The sequence below is a fragment of the Cynoglossus semilaevis genome, chromosome 20 (genome assembly GCF_000523025.1).
Source record: "Cynoglossus semilaevis isolate Cse_v1.0 chromosome 20, Cse_v1.0, whole genome shotgun sequence".
NCBI classification, from domain to species: domain Eukaryota; kingdom Metazoa; phylum Chordata; class Actinopteri; order Pleuronectiformes; family Cynoglossidae; genus Cynoglossus; species Cynoglossus semilaevis.
In genome coordinates this window covers 7690737-7713733 of record NC_024326.1, presented here as the reverse complement: position 1 = coordinate 7713733, position 22997 = coordinate 7690737, and the positions used below count along the sequence as shown (strand labels likewise).

The window sequence follows — 22997 nt, the reverse complement described above, 5'->3', positions numbered from 1 at the left end:
TTGTTTCATTTTAGAGCTATTTGTAATCTAAGTGGACAAAATGGGGGGAAATTAAATTCCTAGAACATGTGGTGAAAATCACTGTATAAAGAGCACTTTTGGACAGAAGGACTAAGACGTGCAGAAATAGGTACCAGTCAATACATTCATTATGTGCTATATTCATAAAAGTTGAGCCTGTGGGCCTTGGAAGCAGAGAGTAGAGAATCATGGGTTCAATTCCCAGAGGGATCACATGTTTGGTGCTTGCTATGGGCAGCCTGTTTACAGCATATTTGCTGCTAACACAACACATTCTTAAATATGGGAGCAATATATTACACATTTTTTTATATTTAATGGTGTGTGTGATTGTATGTAATGTGATGGTGTTTCATGGAAACATTATTGATGTGGGCTTTATGTCTGTTTTGGGCCAGCACGGATGAGCAGCACACCTGAAGGCGTTTACCTCTAATCAGCAGAGCAGAGGGCTGTGGCCTGTGGGCTGTGAGCTGTGAGCTGTGAGCAGCAGCTCCACAATGACTCTGTCTGCTGTGCTCATTTGTTGACGTTTAGAAACTCTCAGTTTGTCTTACAAACCACTAACTTTGTCTTATGAATCCGGACTCCAGAACTTTGTCACCGCCTGCACCTTTTTTGGGACCATCACAGTGTAGGTACTGTTCACCTGTATTTATTGTGCTTCCTCACCTGGACTGGACTCACCTGCTTCCTGTAATACCTGTCACCTTTCACCTGTCACCAGCTTCCTGACCTCACCTACCTACCTGGAAAAGATGTCGGCACTCCCTATCTACCTCTGCTGTGTTTCTGCTTTTGGTCAGCATTGCCAGTTGCATCTTGTTGAGGTAAGTAAAAATCGAAAACTAAAATGTTTGATACCTGTCAAATGTGTATTTACATAAGTACGCCCACTCTGTGTTTAAAAATAAGTACCTCAAAGGCAAATATATATATATATATATATATAGAAACAAAAAGTAACTTGAAACATGTTGGTCATGCGGTGAAAGAGTGGTCAGTGCCCCGCCTTATAGAAAGAAAGTCGCCAGTTTAAGCCTTAGGAGGTTTTTATGTTGTCACATGTAAGGTTTTTTCCAAGTTGTCCAGTTTCCTCCCACAGTCTATGATCATGCAGTGATAGCTTATCTGTACACTCAGATGAGGTAGAATGGTTGTTTGTGATGATGTACTGGAGGGCAGAACTGTCCTGGTCGATGACTGCTGTGATTGGCTCCTATGCTCCTCCTCTTCCTCCTCCTCCTTGTCTCCTCTCATGTTTACAAATGCTTCACTCTTGACCATGTTTAGTCAATTCCACACTGACCTGACAGTTTCTGTGGTTGGAGGAGGAGCTGTAATTCTTCAGCTCCTGGTAAAGCCCGGTACTTTACCTTAAGCCCTGTTGCTTGGTGACTATATGTGAGATGAGGTCACTGAGGGATTGTTTTCCACGGCGGCCATCATCAAAATCTACAACAATGGAAAATTTCTTCTCCTTCTGGCTGCTCCCTCCGAAGGGGTCGCTACGGCAGATTATTTGTCTCCGTCTCACTCCATCCCCTGCCTCGTCTCCTGTTACACCAACTGTCTTCATGTCCTCATTTTCTACATCTTATTTTCCTCCTACCTGGCAGCTCCATATTCCCAGTGTCTTTGTCCAGTGAATCCACTGGTTTCCTTTCAAGTCAAACTCAAACGTCATTTTAAACATTGACTCTCTTTTTTTTTTGCCCTAGCTAAACTGTCCCTCTGATCTCTTCATTTTAATTCCGTCCATTCTTGTCTCTTCTATAAAAGAATCTCAGCATTGCCAAACCCCCTGCAGCTCAGCCATCTGTCTTTTTGATAGTGCCAACACCGGAGTTTAACCTTTTCTTTTCTTACCAACCTCACAGAACCTCAAATACATGTCATTCATATATTTATGTTGATCTACTAACAAAGTAAAGAATGGCAGGTAGTAGAGTCTCAGTGATAGATTTTCCAAGGTTGTTGAAATCCTTAAAAATCCAAAATTTTAATTTCCATATATATATATGGAAATATATATGGAAATTAAAATTTTGAACAGGGAAAAGGGGTCACATTTTATATACAAAATATCTTTGTAGTGCTTGCTGGTTCTAGCCTCAATTGTTCAGTATAAGGTGGTCAAAAACCGACAATAATCATTGAAACAACTTTAAACTGACAAAAGTCATATTTAATAAAAAATTACTGAAAACTAACCAGTTAAAATCAGACATTGCTGTTGAATTGCTGTTCATCAGAATTGGAATCAGGTATACCAAAAGTATTAAAGGCAAATACTGACACACAGATACCATGTAAACAAAAGCTGTGAGTACTACTGAAGTCAGAACGCATTAGGAAAACAAATCACACTCCCAAGCGGCTGATTTTTGAGATGTTGCCTCACGTGGCATTTCTTCAAGTTCCTTTTATTTCAGCACAGCCTGTGGCTGAGCTCTCTAATTTGCCCCAGCTTTGGCTTCACTCTACCATGTAAATGCAATCAAGTTGCTGACAAAGTATTTCTGTTGGCAGAGCCGCCGTCTACTCTCTACATTAAAAAAAAAAAAGAAGAAAGAAATAGGTAGGAAACTAATCTAAAAATAGCAAGATTAATCACTCGGAGAGGCCTCGTTGTGGGAAATGGTTCCTCAGAGGGGTTTCAGACCTCACCTTTTAAATTCACATTGATTTCATGGAGTCGCCTGTGTTTGTGTTAGTAAGTGTTTTTAACCTAATCTAACTGGACAAGGTTAATTTTGTGAGACTGGGTGTACAGTGTGACAGGCGGACTGACCTTCTGACATACACACTCGCGGTCCACTTTTAATTACATCCGTGTTCGGTTCGTTACGTTGCTTTTTTTAATGCCGGCAGTTTGCAAAATCAGATATATTAGATGTGATGTGACCTGAGCAGGTTAACTGAGCTTTGAACCCCCCTACATTAAGACTGATTGCCCAACCTTGCAGATGAAAAGGTCATTTCAACCTTCAATTAAAACCATCTCGGTGTTTCTCCCACTATCCCGAGGTCACTAATGTAAATGTTAGCATAATAACTGCCAGGTCAAAAGCTGAAATGTTAGGGCACTGGTGCCTTTGTTTGCTTTGTTTCCTCCAGGGTCGGAAATTATGTTTCATAAACATATCATTAGACCAGTTTTCAGTTCTGCCTCGGGGCTGAATTAGACGCACGTCACCTTGATTGGAGGCTGCTGTAACAAGTTTCAGCCTCACGGGTCAACAAAGCTTAGTTTACACCGCGCCAACAGGCCACAGCTAACTGACCCTGGACCAGCACGTCCCTGATGTCAGATGTGAAATATGCAGAGACGTGGCTATCCATAACCCACTGACAAAAGTTTGATCTCAGTTCTGTTTGCTTTTTAAAAATTGGCTGAAACATGAAAAAAAGTAGTTCATAAAGATGATGTTTTTTAAATATGACAGAGATCCTCTACAGCTGTGCCTCAGTCCAGCCATTGACCCACAAACGTAAGACAGAGCAAACATGGTTTCATGCATCAGTCCCCATGTGTGTTTTTGTGTCAGGACATACGAGTCGGCAGCTTGTACTGGTGAAAGACCGTGTATTGTGTGACACACGTTAGCTGCACACTCGTGTAACGTGAACCAGGGTTAGAAATTACAGAGGCCTCGGGCAAAATGCCCTTGAAATATCTAAATTCACCCCTTTTCTGAGGTAACATGACAACTCCCGTGTGTTTTTTCAGAAGGAATTGTTTAGTTTAAAAGTGTTTCATAACAAAGAAAATGCAAAGAATCTGATTTTTTTTCAACAAAAGTGTTTTCTTTTAGTCAGTTTTTTGACAAAAAAAGATATGATGTTTTTCGAAGAGACTGTTGTGACTATTTGAGGCACTTATTTAAAATTTTTGTAATGTATAATATCAATTTTCTGGTTAATTTTTGACATATCTGATATGATAATAGGAAAAACTTCCAAAAATAATAAGAATTAAATTTAAAATTAGCTCACGTTGGGCCACAATTCATAAAATCATGAAAAAACTAGTTCTGAAATTACATTTAAATTAGTTTTGAATAGCTAAAGGTAAGCTAACTGACGTAAAAAATAAAAATAGTTAATATAAGGTTATGAAATACGACAAATATATAAGTATGAGCAGTGAGTAGATGTTGATATTAGCTGATGGAGTCGTCCATCTGCCCGTCTGTCTGGGTAGCTGCTCCTCATGGCTTGGTGATGGTAATGAAGCTTGTGGACAGTGCTTCAGTGTCTGTCAGTGTGTGTGTGTGTGTCAGAGCTTCGAACCCTTAAAATGAGAGTGAAATTAACACTGACAGAGTGGCTCTTATGAGTGTCATGAGCTGTGGAACTTGATGACAAATTGTATTGTGGCTGGAGTTTAGGATTGTGGTGACAAAGTGTCATCCCGTATTAGCTGCCGGGAGATTGGCGGTTCAGGCTAAAGGAGGTGGCATTGAGGTGGAGAACGTCAGTCAGCAGACGGAGCCGCTCTGTCCTGACGAGGCTGCACTGGTCAAGTAGTGAGTTGAAATTCAGATTTCTAGTCTTCGCTCTTTCCTCCAGGTATCAGCCGAACAAACAAATCAAAGGTATAAGCGCCAGTGATTATCTAATCTCCCTGTCCACAGTTTAAAATTAGAACAGGTCTCACACCCCCGTCTCCCCCTGGCATTGTGCAGAGAGAGTCGGTGGCAGAGCAGAGAAGGAGTCCAGCTGAGATTTACCACATTCCATTAGCTGAGATTTATTTTTAATCTTTCTTTTAAACAAATGCGAGAAACCTGGAAGAAAAGGTTACCGCGCCCTAAACTCCATGACCTCCGTCAGACGATTCACTCCACCGAGTATAAGCTTTTAACGGAAATTTAAAGAAAACTTCAGTGTAACAATTGCCCTTTTCCCTCGTCCTTTAACTCTGGTGTCGTCCTTGGCTCATTGTTTGTTTTTGAAAGCTTCATCTTCGGCTCTTATCTTCTGATTTTTAATTAATCGTATTTTATGGAATTTTAGTCTGAGCTAATTTCATGGAGCTCTAACTAATGTATTCTATTAAAGCAGCATTGTACATGCTATGAATGACTGTTTCATCAGGACTGAAATGGTGGATTTTCAAAGGACTGTTACTGCTGTGGATGTGTCCTGATAATTTCAGAGATGACGATGATGTTCATGTCAAAACTGTTGTCTTTTTTTACCTTTCCCTGAAAATAAGGTCAATATAATAATAAATAAATAAAAGAAAAATAATAAATAAAAGATGCATATCAGTATCTGATTTAATAAATTGTCGTGTTGTGTTTTTATTGTTGAAATAGTTCAATTGACCAGCTGTAGCAGCAGTTAGCATGCTTCTTTTAAACCGGTGTTCAACTTTTGATGCACTGAATACCTCGAACGTTTTGTAAACTTTGTTGTTTTAACTGAACAAGCCTCCGAAAGGGTTAAAGGTGCAGTTGAACTTTATATTTGCCGTTATGTCTTAGTTTGACAGTACGTCTGAGTGCAGCCAAACGTTGAGAGCTGTTTATTTCTCCATAAAAGAAATGAATAGACCATTGAAAAGAGTTTGAAAATCAGTTTGTCTGGTCAGACCATCAGCGCTGCCGATCTTTAGATCAACATAAATGAAAAGTTCATATGAAAATCATCTTTATTTCTAAAGTTGAAAAAATGGAAAATGAACAGTTATTGCATCAACACCAGTCATGGAGATGATATATTTATTGTTTTGGGTTTAAAAAAAATAAGTCAGTCAAAAATAGAACATATATAGGAAAAAAACAACTTTAAAGACTGAGTGTTTCTTCTTCTTTTCTTGAACATGACACAATTGACACATATCCACTCTGCTCTGAGTTATGATGAATAGAATGCTGGAAATTGTCCTTGCAATCTTCTGACGTTCATTTATCCGCTTCATGATGAAAGGACACATTCGCCGCATGTTAAGTAGAAAAAAAAAAGAGTATTTACTTATTATATTAGCTAATAAGATTCCTCATGTGTGCACTGACATGGTAAACAGCCGTGTCCTACCAGTGTCCTTCAGGAGACAGACTTGTGTTTATGATTAATATTAATCCCACAAATGGAATGGAAACGTCTGTGTTCTGCTGCCGAGCCCCTCGGTGATGAGAGAATAATTTGTTGTTTCGATCCACTGACTTTTCACTGAAGTAATTTCCCAAACAGGGCTAATTTTTCCCCATCTCAAAAAGCAGACAGTGTTGTTTGTAAGTCAAGCGTGACCGACTGTTTACATAGGTTTCCAGCTGTATAAGCATGTGATACTGCAGTGCTGTGAGAACTGTACTCCATCCTTCTCATGACACTGTTTGTTTCACTGAGATAATTTGCCTTCTTTCTTCTTCTGTAACCAGGAGGGTGTTGGAGTCAGAGTGAAGCTGGGCGAAAGTGTGAGTTTCAGCTATTTAAAAAAAGAAAGAAAGAAAGAAAGAAAGAAAGAAAGAAAGAAAGAAAGAAAGAAAGAAAGAAAGAAAGAAAGAAAGAAAGATAAAGATAACATTTGACAACAGAACGTGACATACTCCCTGTAATACTTGTACTGATTTAGCCTTAACTAACGACCTTTAACAGGAAGTGGTTGTTGTTGTACGTTGTCTGGGAGTTGATTTATTTTCCAGTCTTATTTTCTGGACTTTTGGGTCAAAGGCCTGCTTATCAAGGGAACCAGAAAATGGAGGGCAAAACAACACGGACATAATGTACGTAGTACATTTTAATTATTTAATTAGTGAAACACAGTACACAACAGTACACATCTGTAGAGGCTCGGAATCAAACAAATGTAATGATTTTATACTGTGTTTTCTAGGGAAAATAATTGTGTTAAAATGACAGTTTAACAAATTCATTTATCTGCCCTTGTTGGCGAAAGATGCGGCACGCAGGCTAGCAGCATCCCGCTGCTCCGCTGATGGTTTTGTCCGGTTGGAGCGCACCGTGGTCCACGATTATTTGTGGTTATGGTCTCTCCTGCTGATTGGCTAAATTGCATATCTTTAACGGCAGCACTCAAATACAAATGACCGTGTCAGGCTGCATACTGTTTATTGCAACAGGCTTCCATAATCGGCACTTATTAGCTAAATAAGCCCAGTGTATCATAATAGTGGTCACCAGGTTAAAGAAAGAATAATGGGTTTTAAAACAGAGCAGGTGCCTAACACCCCCCCTGCCCAGTGGGAACTGTCAGATTAAAATGATCTGCTCGTCGTCCCGTTGCACCAAAACTAGTTGCACCCATGCGTGGCCTCCTTAAGCCTTTAGGGAAATGGAGCAGTTAGGTTCTTAGAAGACTTTCAGGTGATTATTTCCAATTTGGGTAATCATAAAAAATTGGATGCAGAAATCCCTGCTAGACCAGAGCAAAACCAAGACTGCATCAATATCACATAAACTCCTGTTCTCCTCAGATTCAAAGGGTATTATAATACAGTGAAGTGGGAGTTGAGAGTAAGTAGATCAGCTTCGAAGCAAATGTTTACTATTCTTATACTCACAAGTGCCAGATTTCAGCAGGAGACATTATTCTCACGTTGCTCTTCCTCTTCCTGAAAATGGTTTTGCTGCTGGGAATATGTAATAAAATAAACATGTCTGAAGTAGCCTCAGTCAGATAGGCTGCACAAACACTTAACACCTCACTGGCCCGACTTCAACTTCTGGCCCAAAGTACCACAGTGACTGTTGGACTTTGACTGTGGCGCTGGCCAACTTTTCAGCTTCACTGCGGGGGTATCTTTAAAGGCCGCGGCCTGAGAGCTTTCACTTAAAATACTTCGGAGCTGTGCTCACACATCCTCCCTGACCTGGCACAAGTCACACGTGTTTTATCTCAGCGCGATGACAGTTGGGGGGGAGCGCAGCGACAGTGACACGACACAGACAGGAAGTCTCCTCTGATAAACGCTGGACTAAAAGACTAACATGTGTGAAGCATCAAAAGCTGCTAATGGCTAACTTGAAGGGAAATAATTTAATAAATCAGGATCACAACTTAGTACTTGGGCTGAAACAGTCAAGGGGACGCCATTTTTTACTGTCAACAGACGTTCCTTTGTTGGTTACTTTGAACCTAGCCTATTTGGAAAATGTTTTACGTTGTTTTTAAAGGTAAATTAGTAAAAAGGTCAAGTGTGCCGTGAGAGATCATTAGATGTGCCGTGGAAAATTATCAAATTTTAAATAATTGGTCTCAAAAATAATTATTCATTTATTGCAAATATTTATTTATTTTTTGTTCATTAATGCGTGAGAGGCAGAACAATTAAATTCACTAAGTGGCAGCAGATGGCTATAAAAAAATAATCGGAGCTCTTTAACGTTTTTCTAAGGGTCTTTCTTCAATTCCTGCCAGTATATTAGCATTGTCTTCAACTAAACAGGAGTACATTTTTAGTAAATATAAACTAGAAGTGTATTACATTCCATAGCATATACGTTTTGTCTGGTGGTGTGCCGTGGGGTTTTTCCTGATGATGTAAATGTGCCGTCGGTTACATGTTTGGGAAACATTGGCATGGAGAACTAGAGGAATTAATTATTGAACTTTGAACTTGATTTACATCCATGAAAGTGTAAGTACACAGCTATTTTAAGATTGTGTGAGGCGTTTTTAATTCTCATTTAAAAAATAATAATTAGTCCTGACCCTTAAGGTTGATAAACACTACAGTAATAAATCACTGCTGATTGATGTGTGGCGCTGCAGAACTTCCAACCGTTTGACTGAAACGTGAGATAAACATTGTCACAGCACTCACTGGCACTGACTGAACTTACTTTAAAAATAGGCTATAGTTAAAAGTGAACAGAGGAAAGCTTGTTGTTGGGAACAGCAGCGACAGAGGGAATAGACTGTGGCCGAGGCAAGTGCAACAAACAAGTAAAACAAGACGAGGTCTGTAAACACACCCGTGGCCACAGAGGTTTGGCCTCCAGGCCCGGTGCTTGTCAGGTGCACTCTCTCATCCCCCCTCCACTGCCGACCCGCTGCCTCGGCTTCTCTGCCAGAACCTGCTGCCTTTTACCGCAGGCCATGGATCACCAGCAAACACAGACCACATATAAGGGGGAAAAAAAGAGCTTCTCCCTAGATTTATATTGCCAGTAAACATTGTCCTCAGGCGTTTACAGTCTCAATTGCTAGTACCAGACCCTCTTCTAAAGAACATGATGTCAGCTTAGTGAATTATGAAGTCATTTATGTAGAAACGAAAGAAAAAAATAAATAAAAGTGGAGAGCATGAGTGAGTGACAGCTGGAATGTCCAGAGGAGTCATTACTGTGAAGATTCGTAGTCAGTGTTTTTAATTTTGCAAATCTCAGGGCTTCTGGGACTTGGCTCCACAACCATGTTGTGATCACGGAAATTTAAAATTTAACATGAGCCGAGACTGACGTCGATCCACAGTCAACGCCAAGAGAACCTAGAGCAGCGGACGGCACCGATCAGAACGCAGAACCCGTCGGGTTATCCCAAGGACATGAGTCTGAATATTTTACAGAGCAGGATAAACCTAGAGGACGTCACTGCTGCTAACACAGGAAGCTCATAAATAATGGGGAAATAAAATAGGATTTGACGAGATATAAGAAATCTTTGTTATGTAAAGGCAGTGACGTGGTCAGAAATGTGTCGTTCCAGTTCATTTTCATCGTAGTATCAATAAACCCAGCCATATATTTTCCTAAAGATATCTAAAACATGATGAACATAACTTCATAAATCCTCTTCAGGGAGATGTTGATGTCAGATCCTGCGTCATCTGTGCAGCAGCAAAGACACATTTACAATTCTAGTGTGAGCAGAGAGAACACCGAAAGACACAAGCTATTTAAAAAAAAAAATAATCTAAAACTGTTTTTTTATAAGGAAATTCTGCGTACTGTTCTTTTAAATCTCAGTGTGTTTTCCACTCCTGCTCCATACAGTAGTACACAGTAAAACTGTGAATGCGTATTCTTCCTGCAGTATCTGAACACCATCAGCCTCCCACCTTCTGCCATTGTCAAATGTAAAACTTTCCGACACTGAAATTTCTTTCACGGTGTTTCTGCCGAGCCATTCGTCACACTCGGAAGATGCGGCTGCAACAATAGGGTTGTTATTTGAATGGAATTTTTTTTCTTCTATTTTATCCAAACCGAAGCTTTTTGCTGCACCTGAATTAATGTACTTACTGCACGTACTGTCGCCGTGTTGTTTGCCGTGGAAACATTATTTTCCGGCAGTGACCTGTCGGAGCTCTGTAGTGTTTTTCATTGTGCTGCAGAATGAGGAAAAGTTTGGTCTGAAAGTGGCATTAACTGCATATTGATTCTGTCTGGTGCGCTCTTTGCTGTACGACCGACCTTCGGGTTTGTTGTTTCCTGCACTAAACTTGACCTTTTTTCGAACCCCAGACATTGTCCCCTGGTTCAATGGGAGACACGGCGTCAGGGCCGACCATTAAAAATATGCTGGATACAAAAAGAAATATCTCTAGAGGATAAATCAGCAAAGACAGGTGGCTAAAACATTTGTTAAGTATGTGCACGCAGCGTGTGAGGAGGCTCTGGAGATTTTAGTATTCCAACAATGGTTGAGATGAAAACAAAATGAAACACAGACCTACAGTATTTAGAACCATCAAAATAAACTTCATTAATATTTGCTCACATCTGTTATCGTAAAGACAACCCAGAAGAAGAAGCTGTTTCATTAATTATTTTTTTTAATTAATGTTTGTTTTTCCCCCATGCTTATTGTTAGCTCAATTTCTATATTTTTTAAATTAAATTATTTGCTGTTTGGAGGTCATCTTGATTGAGTTTTTTTTACACAAATGTATTAACTTGATATTTTTTTCAGAATTGTGATTAAAATCTATTTCCTCGGTCTGAATGTCAGGATTTAAAATCTAAAGATTTTTTTTTAAATAAATGTTTTAAAAAATAATGAATAATTCACAACATACAACATCCTTTTTCCCAAAGTCATTTTCTTGTCGCTCCAGTCTTCTAGCATATGTTTGTGAATTTCTGTCTCATATGAAATTGTAGTCCAGCACAGCACCATCTGTTGAGATTTGGCCAAAATAAAACAAGAAAGAATACTTTGACGCCAATAGTCAATAAATGTAATACTAAATGTGTTCCATCATCAGTGAACCAGATTAAAGAGTGCACTGAACAACTTGATGTTATTTTAAAAACCCCATTTCTCATTTTCACATTCCTACTGGAGCTAATGAAGACAAGTGTGTTGGTCAAAGTGATGCTTAACATCCCTAAATTTAGTTTAGCCTCATTATCATCAAAGCTGTTTTTGAAATGAGAAACAAACAAAAGGTTGAATGTGTTAAAAAAAAAGAAAAGAAAAAACAGTCTTTGTGAAGTTTTCATCACGGCTGTCAGGGAACAGAGTGTACGGAAATTCTGTCGGACTCAAATGATGCTGCCGCCGCTGCTGCTGTCACATTAGATGACAGGCGTGATCTGAAGGGAGCGATGATGACGAGGATATTGCTCCTCACCTGACGTGGGAAATCTACTCAGCTCATAAATGATATAATTAAAGTTCCTAGAAGAGGAAACGTTCAGGTAGACAGGAGGCTGGACTGTGGCTGAAAGGACTACATACAGTGGATATATATATATATATATATATATATATATATGTATATATTGTTATATATTTGATTAGATAGAATTGATCGATTGTTGGATTGAATAAAAGCAGTTCACTGTGTATTGTAAAAAAAATTAGCCCACCAAATGTTACTCTAAGTTTAGTGCAGATGATAGAGAGTACTCGACCAAGACTACATCAGTTACCACATACTGTACCTGCATGCTGATATAATCAAATATTATCGCAGTAGTGCTGTGGTGGAGGCCAGAGAGGTTGTTTTAGTCTGCTGCTATTGCTGAGTTATGTAGGTAATTACCAGGAAAATTTGCCTGAGTTAATACTGAAAACACAAAATTGGTTCACTTAATTTTTCCTTTTTTTTTCTTCTTTTTTTCAGTCAGAAAATAGAGAATTTTAGATAATGTTTTAAATTATTTCCCTATAAACCCTGTTGGCCCAGGAACACTGCAGCAGCTCTAGCTTCCTGTGATGGCGGCCTTATTCAATAACACACAGGCTGACTTGCTGATGAAAAGGAACGTTACATCATGACTGTGGGTGTGAAACCACTGCTTTTGAACTGCGTGCTGTATACGTGATTAAATATTGAGTAATTTCATGATAAATGTGCTGTTAAAACAACGTCAGGTGTTGGACGGACACAGATGGTAAATGTACTGAATGCTGCAGGACCCCAGGGTGTGATGACATCATCACTCAGTCACTGTGGATGGCTCACTGCTGTTACACTGTATTGTGTGTGTGTTGCCCTTTTTAATTGATATCTTGTGTACCATTTTATCGCTGTGTGAAGATGATAACAGATAAAAAAACATATAAATAATAAATATAAATTACTACTACTACTACTAAACTACTACTACTTGTTACATCTACTAAACTACTACTACAACTGTTTTTTTTCTGGTAATGAGGTTAGTGGTATAAGTAAATCATAAAAAGTCCTACAAAGTTTATACTGTAAAACTCCATCCTTCAAGATGTGTCTTTAACATTGCAATGTGGCAAGAAGACAGCTTTTATAGATGACAGCTTTTATTTACGTGGTTGGTTCAAATATGAGATCCTTGTTATTGAGATTTTCTTACTAATCTGTCAGCACTTCTAATCTGTCATCACTTCTATAAACAGCTGCATTACTGAAGCGCTAGAAACCAGCAATACTTCTGCTGGCTTTTTTCTTCTTTTTCTTTTCTCTCCTTTCTACTTTAATAAACACATTTTATCCGCTGCAGAAAAATTCCGGAGTTTTGTGAAACACTGAAACTGAACTTGATGTAGCTCATAACACTGACTAAGCCGGAGTATTGAGTTCTGTTCCGGTGTGACCTGTAGATCAACCTAATGGACTATTGGAGGCTGTGCTCTCCAAACTAAAGAGGATTGAGCTACAGAGCGCTTTAATGGTTTGGAGCAGCTTCTTAATTATGAGACAGTTTCCCCTGTGATTCTCCTCTCATGGCAGTGTGAGGCAGACCTGATCGATACGTGGAGGTTATTTGATGAAAGGAACATGAAAAGGCTACATTAGATCGATGGAGACACGGCTCAGACCGACAGCAACACGAGTGCACTGGACAAATAGGACCAAAAGGAAAGTTTGAGTAAAGAAAGAATCAGGACAAAGTGAAGATATTAACCAGGAGAAATGTGTTTGTTACAGTAACGATCTTTACAAATAGTTGTGATATACTTTTTCGCTGTACTGGAAGTACTGTAAGTAGTTGTACTAGTAAGTAGTGTTTACTTCTTGTGCAGGCACAGAGGCATTACAAGTCAATCATCTGAAACACTGCCGCCGGTCCTCTCTCACTAGTGTGAATCCAAACATGAATACAGGGTTCTGTGTTACCACAGAACTGTAACTGGAATCCAAACATGAATACAGGGTTCTGTTACCACAGAACTGTAAATACACCGTCTTCCAGGGGCTGTAACCCACTGTTTTTTCCTCTTGCGGGTGAGTAACCAAGAAACATATTAATTGGGATAAACATTTTTAATTGTTTAATCTAAAGAACAAAGTGTAGCGTGAATCAAAAGAAAAAGTGGGACACAAAGCAGTAATTACCAAAAATAGAAATATTGTTAGCAGCAGAAGTGAAAATTAGTTGCAAAGGTAACAGAAAAACAACAACCAATTATTTCTAGACAGTCAGCAAAGGCACTCTGCTGTTAAAAGTAATCGTCTTGTTCCTAATGCGTAGGCAGTATTTTAAATTCACAGAAAAAAGAAACAGTGAAAAAAAAAACATTATTTTTTTAATTCTACAAACTGCTTAGATTTTTTTTTTTAAATGTTGTTTTTCAGATGCTACCGTGTTCTATTTGTTTGCATCAGAGGTGGAGCGAGCAGCCTGACTCATGTGTGCAGCCACAAAGGCAACAGAAAACATAAAAACACAAACCTCTGCTCAGAGCGGCCTTGTGTTTTAACAGTCAAACAGGAAATCTAAAGTTAGTGCTCTTTGTTGAAGCACCGTAAAGTTTCCGATGTGAACTTTGAACTTTTACCTGCAGTTTGAACAGATATTAAAACCTTGAGTTGAGAAGTGGCAGCCCTAGCACGTAGCAACATTGTCTCCCTCAGCCAGTGTAGGCTGTGTGTCCTCAGTCACCTGCTCCAGGAGGTCTGCCCTTGTTCTCTCTGCTGTTGTGTGCATCCTGAACAAATGCACTGATAATGGTCTGGCGACTTTTTGTTCCAACAAACTCCGTGGGTCAGACTTGTCATCCATTTTACTTTGGTCAGAGCTCTTATTGATCTCTCCGAAGTGAGGCTTCTCTGTTACCGCTTAGCAGGGATTTCTCACAGCAGCCAGAGAAAATACTCCTCTTGCTTGTTATCTGGGCCACAAGTCTTACATCCAGACAAGCTGCTCACATTGATACGGTGGAGGAGAATGGCGAAAAGCTGGATTTCTGCTGGTAAATATTTTCGTACGATGTCAGCACAGTGAAGTATCGTTTCCTGCCGTGGTTGAAATGCAGAAAAACACGGGCTTTGGAAAAGTAGTTGTTCGTGCTGGAGTTTACACAAGTTCTTTTTCTACATGTGGAAACTATCTCTGTTATGATTGGATGCTGGTTAGCTGTGAGATTGTAGATAAATATTAAAAAGAGCTAATGCAAACACTTCATCTATTATTGTGAAAGTCACTGCTCTTATTGTGAAAATTTAAAAAAATACAGACGCAGCCACAGTGACGTCATGTGATGCTTCTAAAGACAAAAAGAAATTTAACATCCGAAAGTAAAGGGAAAAAGTTTGAAGACAGACGCTATGATTTAAAAATCTGTCTTTTTTACCAACCAAGGTCTTTTACGACACCATCTCACGGACATCTTGATCAGATTTAAAAAGTTCTGACTTTTGTTTTGTAAAATCAGACCACTAGATTTGTTCAAGGGGATAGTTCAACCTTCAAAAGTAAATTTAAAATCTGTACAAAAACTTAACTTATTTCTTCTCTACCTTAACTAAAAAAACATGAATGAAACTTTACTGCAGTCCATGGCTGAGAAAAAAAAACAAACATTTTTTTAGCTGGCTAAAATAACCTTTGACCTCTTCTTGGCGTATTGTTCTGTGGCCTCGTTTCAGGCCGTGTTTCTTTGAAAATCACATTAATAAAAAAAAATTGAAACTTAATTGAAACTGCCTTGAACTGAGCCTGAAACGCTGTAGTCCCTTTAATACATGCGTGTATGTATTAGTAACAGTTTTCTGTCAACACAGTTAAAAGAGCTTGAAAGTCAGTTTCTGTGTGTTTCATCAGTCGTGCGCCAGTTATCTTTGATGCATGTGACCAGTGATGGTTGGTAATGAGCCTGACGTTAATGTGGAAACACAGGGAAAGACAAGGGTGTTCTCTTCATATAGACATCTTAGACAGTCTGCCTCTGTGTGTGTCCTCTTCAATGTCCCACTGGAACCTTTCTTTGACTTGGAAAAAAAAAGTATGCTTATTATCCCACATTGCTTTTTTTTGCATCCTTAGTGTTTAATGTATAAAACTAAAGCATGTGTCTGTGGGAGGCAAAAAAAACCCTTCAAACCTTTTCAGTTTCTAAGGAGGAATAACATATGTTGCTGCCACGATGCTCAAAGACGAGCTGGATGAGACAGTTGGTTCACTTTCTGACTTTGAGAAGTTTTACAAGACCTCTTCCAGTCACTCTATAAAGCCCTGGCTGCCTGTGAGTGATGCTGAGGCCGATGGAGATATCATCCATCAGCCACTTTACCTGGGCCCTAATGGCTTGCCACACGTTTGACTCTGTGTTTCTTCTGCGTGTTCTGCCGAGCCGCGGTTCTTTTCATGTAGGAATATCAGTGGGCAGCGCGGTGTCACTGCTCACAAATGGATTCTCTAATCTGCGTGTTTGCTTGAAGTTCTTTCAGTCCCCCCGTTCTGAAGCTCACGCCAAAAATGTACTTAAACACGAGCGTTCCCTTCGACTCCTGTCTGTCTCAGCCCCGGCTGTCATTGTGCGTTTAAACTGACGAAAGTATTCCTGTGGCGAAGCGATGGAGATGCGTGCAGCAAAAAGCGAAGGACACGCAGGAAAGCTCAAATAATGAGATGTCAAGCCGGGCAGACCATAATTGTTAATTACATTTATTCCTGCGCTTCTGGAATGTGGCCACGATGCTTTCAGGAATATAAAGCGGCGTCTTTAACGTGTTCCCAGTCCAGGCTATCCAAATGTGGCTGTAGCATCAGTGGGGGAATTTGATAAGCAGCATCTATTCCTCTCTAGCCCTCGTATGGTTCTGGTATTTTAATATATTTAATATTAATGTGAGACGGAATGTCAACAGCATTAAACTACATAGGAGACTGACCATGTTAGATCACTGCCAAGTGGGACACTAGTCCACACAAATATCTTTTCTTTTCCATTAGGGGAGGGTTTGTTTTGCATGGGTGACGAGCGGAGGTTGTAACAGTTTGACAGCGTGTACATCAAACTGTGTTATGTCAACAAAATGGCTCCGAGGATGTTTGCTCGACTCGGCCATGTTTGCTTGTTCTCCTCTTTAATTAACACATTAGTTGACCTTGGCCCGGCCATTTACACTCCACTTAAATCCATTCTTTCACATCTACAGGCAGTCATATTCAATCATGGCCACATTAAACGTGCAGCACAAAACCTGCTTCTTAATGTGATCACTGCTCACCGAGACTGGGTCGATGGATGACATGCATTTGACAGATTTCCTTGTCTGTATATGTACTGCATCAATAAAAGGCGATTCTTCTTCTTCGTGTTCTCTTTAGTCTGACTTAGTCTCAGGGCTTTTTGCCTGACATAAAGAAAGTGCGATTCAATCTCAACACTTTCATTGTCTGCCCTCTTGTTAGGAGAGAGCAAAGGTCACTACTACCTATGAAGCATAGAGAATCCACTGAGGTTCTTCAATGGGCAAAGTTTGTTTCCTTATGAAAAAATTCAACATTACAGATCTGGAGAGAAGGGAACATATGCACAATTGTTGTCAATAAATATTAAGTTTTGCCCGAGACTTCTAATTTAGTTTTTTATTTTGACCCACTGTGAATTAAAGTTTGACATGGACCTGCTCCAGTCCTTTATAGTCAGTCCACTTTGGCCTCACGTCTGTGATCTTTGTCTAGTTATTTTTTCACACAGCTTCTGTGGAGATAATTGTACTTTGACACTCCTTTCCTCACCTTGACTCTGATCTCATTAATCTCCGCTGTTTGAGTCCTTTGCAATAATTAAGTTAGCAAGTATTAAACAATAAACGGTATTATTTACTGATATAAATGAGGCCCGCTGGTCTGAGGACGACAACTTCAATGCATCACTTTTGTAATTAAGGCAAGACCTACAAATAGCTCTCAGTTTGGAACCTTTACTTATTTATGTATTTTACTAGTATGCGCGAATACACCCTCTGATGCACATATACCGTCCCAGTTATACTTGCCACCCCCGAACCATCTGCTGTCAGACACTGGTAATTAGTTTTATGATGTTCTTGGCAGCCACAGTATGGCTTCACGATAATTACCCTTTTATTGTTTCGTATTCTATTGTTAATGTTGTTGTTGTTTCGCGGCTTGTCCTAATTAAAAGTTTGGAGCTTCCTGGAATTAACACGGTCCGCCCTTTTTGTCCTTCTAAATTGCTTATCCTGCACCGCCAACATTAAAAGGATCTCCAGTTAGGGAGTGACAAAAGCCGATTTGGTGTCGGACGGTGAAGCGTCTCAGTGATGAAATGAACCGAATCCTCTGGACCACAATGCACAGGGGCAGTCGTCGTCGTCGTCGTCATCAGCTGCAACGATGATGAGGTTTCCAGGGTTACGGCCTGGGAGGAGAAACTGCTGTTAGTGATTTCTTTCAGCACTTTGTCTGAGAACTTTCTAGACTACAGTGCTGTGTATGTGTGTGTGTGTGTGTGTGTGTGTGTGTGTCAGTACACAGATATATACTGTAATGGGCTTTACTCATACAGTAAAGAAGATTTCAATAGTATTTAATAATAGGAGGCAGATAATAAAATGATGTTGATCACAAGTGTGTAATAACGTGTCATAAAGTGTGTCTGGGTCAATAACCGTGTCTCGGTTTTTAAGTTTGACCGGACACTCTGAATGCTCCTCCAGAGACACTTGACGAATGCATTCTTCTGCTCCTCAGAAACAGAAGATCCGGCGTGTGAATCCCTTCAAGCCCAACATGCTGTATCCCTGCATTCCACTGTGTGCTGGGAACAAATGTTTAAATAGACTTACATGACACGTGTTTGAAGACAAATAAATACGATGAAATATGTGCTAAAATAAACAGGCGGCCTTAAAAGATTTAATTATATGTTTGGGTTGGTGCCTTGAGGGAGGGGTTGACCCTAACGCAGCTGCTGTGCTGCTGCTAACTGACAGCAATAACATGCTAAAGAAAATCATCTCTGGGCCAGACCTCTCATTTAGGTTCAGCTCAGCGCTGCCAACTTCTCAGCATGGAAAGTCACTAATGGCCGTCCTTAAAGTCTCGGGGTAATTAACATTGTAATTTAATTTGGAGGATATGCATGGGATTGTAATGGACGCTGTAGGGGAGAGCGTGAGACACACTGTAGACATGTCCAGGACTATGTATGAGTTTTTTGTCTTTATTTTGTCATTAGTTTCCCCAAGTTTTTGACTTCACGGTCCACTTAGAGGCAACAACAACAAGGCGCAGTAAAACTAAAATAAATCACTGCACTCAAAGTGTGACACTTTGAGTGCAGTGATTTATTTTAGTACCAGAACATTTTACATCTATGACGGAGGAGGGGCCAGTAATGACGCTGGCTGCTCGGTGAAAACTGTAAAAACAATACATGCTTTAAGAGTCAAAGGTCTCCAAGTTTAGCAGAAATAATACACACTCCATGATATGTCGTGAGGCCTGTGTGACCTTAATGAAACCTGGTGGAACGTCTTCTGTTGTGTGTATTAGAAGGAGCTGCGTTGTTTAAATGTAGTATTAAATTAGGTTTGATTTTCTCGTCTTTTTTAAACAGGAGAAGGTAGATCTGTGACTTCATTTTCGTTTAACTTCTCCACATTTCTCTTCTTTTTTTTTTTTTAATTATCTGGGTTTAACTTTGCTTTTACATCACACCCTGTCCTTTAGCCTAAATGTCAGAGCATTACATATTTACACTGGCTAATGACCGGTGCTGGGAGGGAAGGCGGGGGAGCGGCTATCTCTTTATTGAACACGTTGTAGAGTAATGATTAGCACTCGGAGGGCCAACAGAACCGGGCTGGACGTCTCAGTCCGTGTCCTTTAATAGGATCCTGTCTTCAGTGATTAGAGATTGTTGACAGGAAGTTGTAGTGCCTTGCTCCAGACGAAGCGCTCTGTTTCCTTTGCCCATTTATTACCAGACGAGCGTACTGCAAAACACGATCTGCACACACACGCTAACATTTTCGGTCGTTATGTCAAATATAAGATGCTGAAACAAACATTGTCAAGTCAGCGGGGAGAGCTGGGCTGCCTCTCCTCCCACGCCTCCCAAAAACCTCTGGGTCTCAGGGCCACGCTGGCAGTCACACTCTAGCCCTCTCATCATTACACTCTGGTTCACAGCACAGCATCAGCACTCTCTGTCCAGAACCAAACCGGATCCAAACTAATTAGGCTGTCATCTCCGCGTCTTTGAGGCTGCTGGATTCCTCACGATTAGTTTCTTCCATGTCGTTTATAAAATGGTTCAAAGGCTGCAAACTATTCTCTGTCTTTATTAATCAACGGCATCCTTTCTTCTGCCGGTGAAAAGGCCAGACCTTGAGCTAATTGTGAGAGGATGGCTCTGTCTCTGAGTCTTTTTCCTCCCGTAGACAAAGACGCCTAATTGCCTTTTTAGGATCGTAGCCCTAACTGTGACAGTCGGCCCCGTCCTCCCCAACGCCTCCACAGATCAAAGCCCAGTTCACGTAGAGCTCATAACACTCGGCCACTGGGAGGTTCTGACCGTTCCGCAACTTTGACCCGCAGTTCCACAAAAACTGGACAATTAGAAGAAAGCGCTAAAGAGCACGGACTTCCACTGAGTGCTGAAGGCTAAATACATTTTCATGGAAGTTGAGGATAACTAATGGATGGCCTGGACAATAATACAATAAAAGCTGCTCTCTGTCCAGTGTAATTGAAATACACAAACCATATTTGATTATACATTCCAGCCAAATGTATACTCATCCGTATATATATATATGCAAAAGGAGACCTAAAAGCATACAAATGCACACCGCTGCACGTCACGCACGAACTGTTTCAGCCCAAACTCCCGTGAAAGCCAATCGAACCCCAGCCTTTGGAAAACGTACGTGTCATATTGAACAGAACTGCTCTTTTCTCCTGAAATCAGCAATTAATGGCGTAGGGTTAATTGCAGACTCAACTGCAGATGACCTCTGCCGCCGCGCGGTACACAGCCTGAGTGCACAGAATAATAAACGCACCTGAGAAAAAATACAGGATAAAGTCAGGGATCTCACGTGGCAACTAGGACTTGGACGTGACTTTTATTTTATTTTTTTTATACATAAAACCTGGTTAGAATCAAGACAGCCTCCTAAACATGTCACTTGAAGGCTGTAAATTGTCAATCAGGACAGAAAATAAGGCTGGAAAGTATCACTCTTCAAAGGTTTTGTCACGCGTGGTCATTAACCTGTGGCGAATACCTATGAATAATCTTCCCTCATTAATCACCTGTCATGACAACCAAACCCATTCCTACGTCTCATCTCGCAGTCTATTCATACATCAGAGCGGTACGATCAAAGTTAGCAGCGGCAGCACGGTGTGAAAGTAGTCAAGGAGCTGCTACTAATCACATGTAATGATAGCTGCATAGTTAGCCACGGTCCTGGAGCCTTTCTTAGCCGGAGTGAGCAGACTAGTCAGCTGTGATTGCAGCTAATGGCTGTAATGATGCAGATTTTCTCCTCGGCAGGACAGAGCAATAAAGGATCAAGTAAATTCAGAATCACCTCAGGAAGTCTCCAAAGTCTTTTCTTCCTGTCGGTTTAACATTGTGTCTGCTTTTTTTTTTTTCTTTGTCTGAAACAATGTTCGATAGGCCTTGAAACTTTTGGAGTTAAATGGATCTGTTCATTATCTCTAACTAAAATTTCATTTTCGAATTCAGTCTTTTTTTCCTTTGGGTTTTAAATTGTTGTTGCTTTTTTTTTTTTTTTTTTTTTTTTTTTCTTTGTCTGAAACAATGTTCGATAGGCCTTGAAACTTTTGGAGTTAAATGGATCTGTTCATTATCTCTAACTAAAATTTCATTTTCGAATTCAAGTACATAGAGCTGTCAAACAGTTGGAATTCTTAACCATGTTAATCAAAGGGTAGCTGTGGAATAATTGTGATTAGTTGTGATTGCAAAAGACCATCAGTGACCACCAGGAAATGCAATAATTCTGTTTGTTTTTTATGCTCTAACTCAGCCAAATAAATTCTGAAAAGTAGTGTATTAAACAGTAATTATCTAAAAACAAAAAGTGCAAATTCATCGCATGCATAATAAAACAGCATTTCAGATGAATTTGGAAATAATTAATGAAATGTTTGGAGAGCAAAAAATTAAAAAAATGTAGATGTTAGTTTTGATTCTGACTAAACTAAATGCAGGTCAAGGGAGTAAACTTTTATTTTATCATATCCTTGACGCGTCAGTTTTTTTATTTAAAGACAGTTATCCTGTAAAAACCTACAGGAGTATAGGTTTCCTGATCAATGTGCATTTCCTGTGTGAAATCTGAAAGAAAATACTCGCCTGCAGTTACTTCTCATGATCCATCGCTCCCGGAACTTGTGCTGTTCCACCAATGATCACAAATCAAATTTCTTTCTCTTCTCTTCTACTTTCCTAACTTGATTTTGTGAACACAGATCTAGGCGTGCCATGATTCTTACTGACTCTGATTCTGACACCTCAGATTATCCAGGTGCTTGTCGTACAGTACGAGAGAGTATTTGCTCTGAAGTGCCAGCGTGTACGTGAGTCCGTGGTAATGAAAGAGACATTTTTTCCTATTGCAACTCAGTGTAGTATCACGGTGGTGCCGGGCAGCTGGAACACCAGTGTCAAATTTTGCATCGGAGAGTTAATTTGACGTGACGGTATACTTTGGTAATATTGGCAACGCGCCCTCGTAGGTGAAATACTTGGCATCTGTCTTTACTGTTGTGAAGTGGAAGCAGATACTGACGTGTGACAGAGGAGGGACCTGCTCACTGTCCAGACTGAGGTCAGGAATGATCAGGAGCTCAGGGTAAAATGCCCTCAAAACATTTGAGATTTATTCATGAATCCGTCGTCTACAGTTTACTCTTGGTCCGTGTCAGAGCTGCAGCCGATCCTGGTTGTTACTGAGAGAAGGTCGAGACGGAAGAACTGAGACAGAAACCATTCATACTCACTGTAAACAAGTTTCCTAATGTATATTTTTGGAGGAAACTGTGAAAACAAGCAAACTCCATATGGGAAAACCAATAGTTAGAACAAGGTACCAGACCAGAGATAGTCATGCTGTAAGGCACGTGTCAAACTCAAGGCCCGCAGATCAAATGTGGCTCTCGGGAGATTTGTCTTATAATAAAGTCCATGCTCCAGAGTTTCTTAACGTAATAAATGTAAAGTTTTATTTATTACTCAGAGCAAACAAACAATATTTGTAACTTGAATAAATATTAATATAATATTAATATTAATTAACTGTGGACACATTTATTATTACATTATGGAATAATAATAT

At 39.9% G+C, this 22997-nt stretch overlaps 1 long non-coding RNA gene across 2 annotated transcripts in view; it reads left to right on the top strand.

The window, feature by feature from the left end:
• Positions 1 to 339: 339 nt before the first annotated feature.
• Positions 340 to 22997, top strand: part of LOC103396335 (uncharacterized) — a 39764-nt gene continuing 17106 nt past the window's right edge. The window contains exons 1-3 of one of the 2 annotated variants that reach the window (XR_523341.3): positions 340 to 659; positions 749 to 851; positions 18373 to 18522. This is a non-coding gene — a long non-coding RNA (uncharacterized LOC103396335). Of the gene's footprint in view, positions 660 to 748; positions 852 to 18372; positions 18523 to 22997 lie in introns of those variants that run through there. The other variant, XR_003048714.1, reaches the window with a different exon arrangement.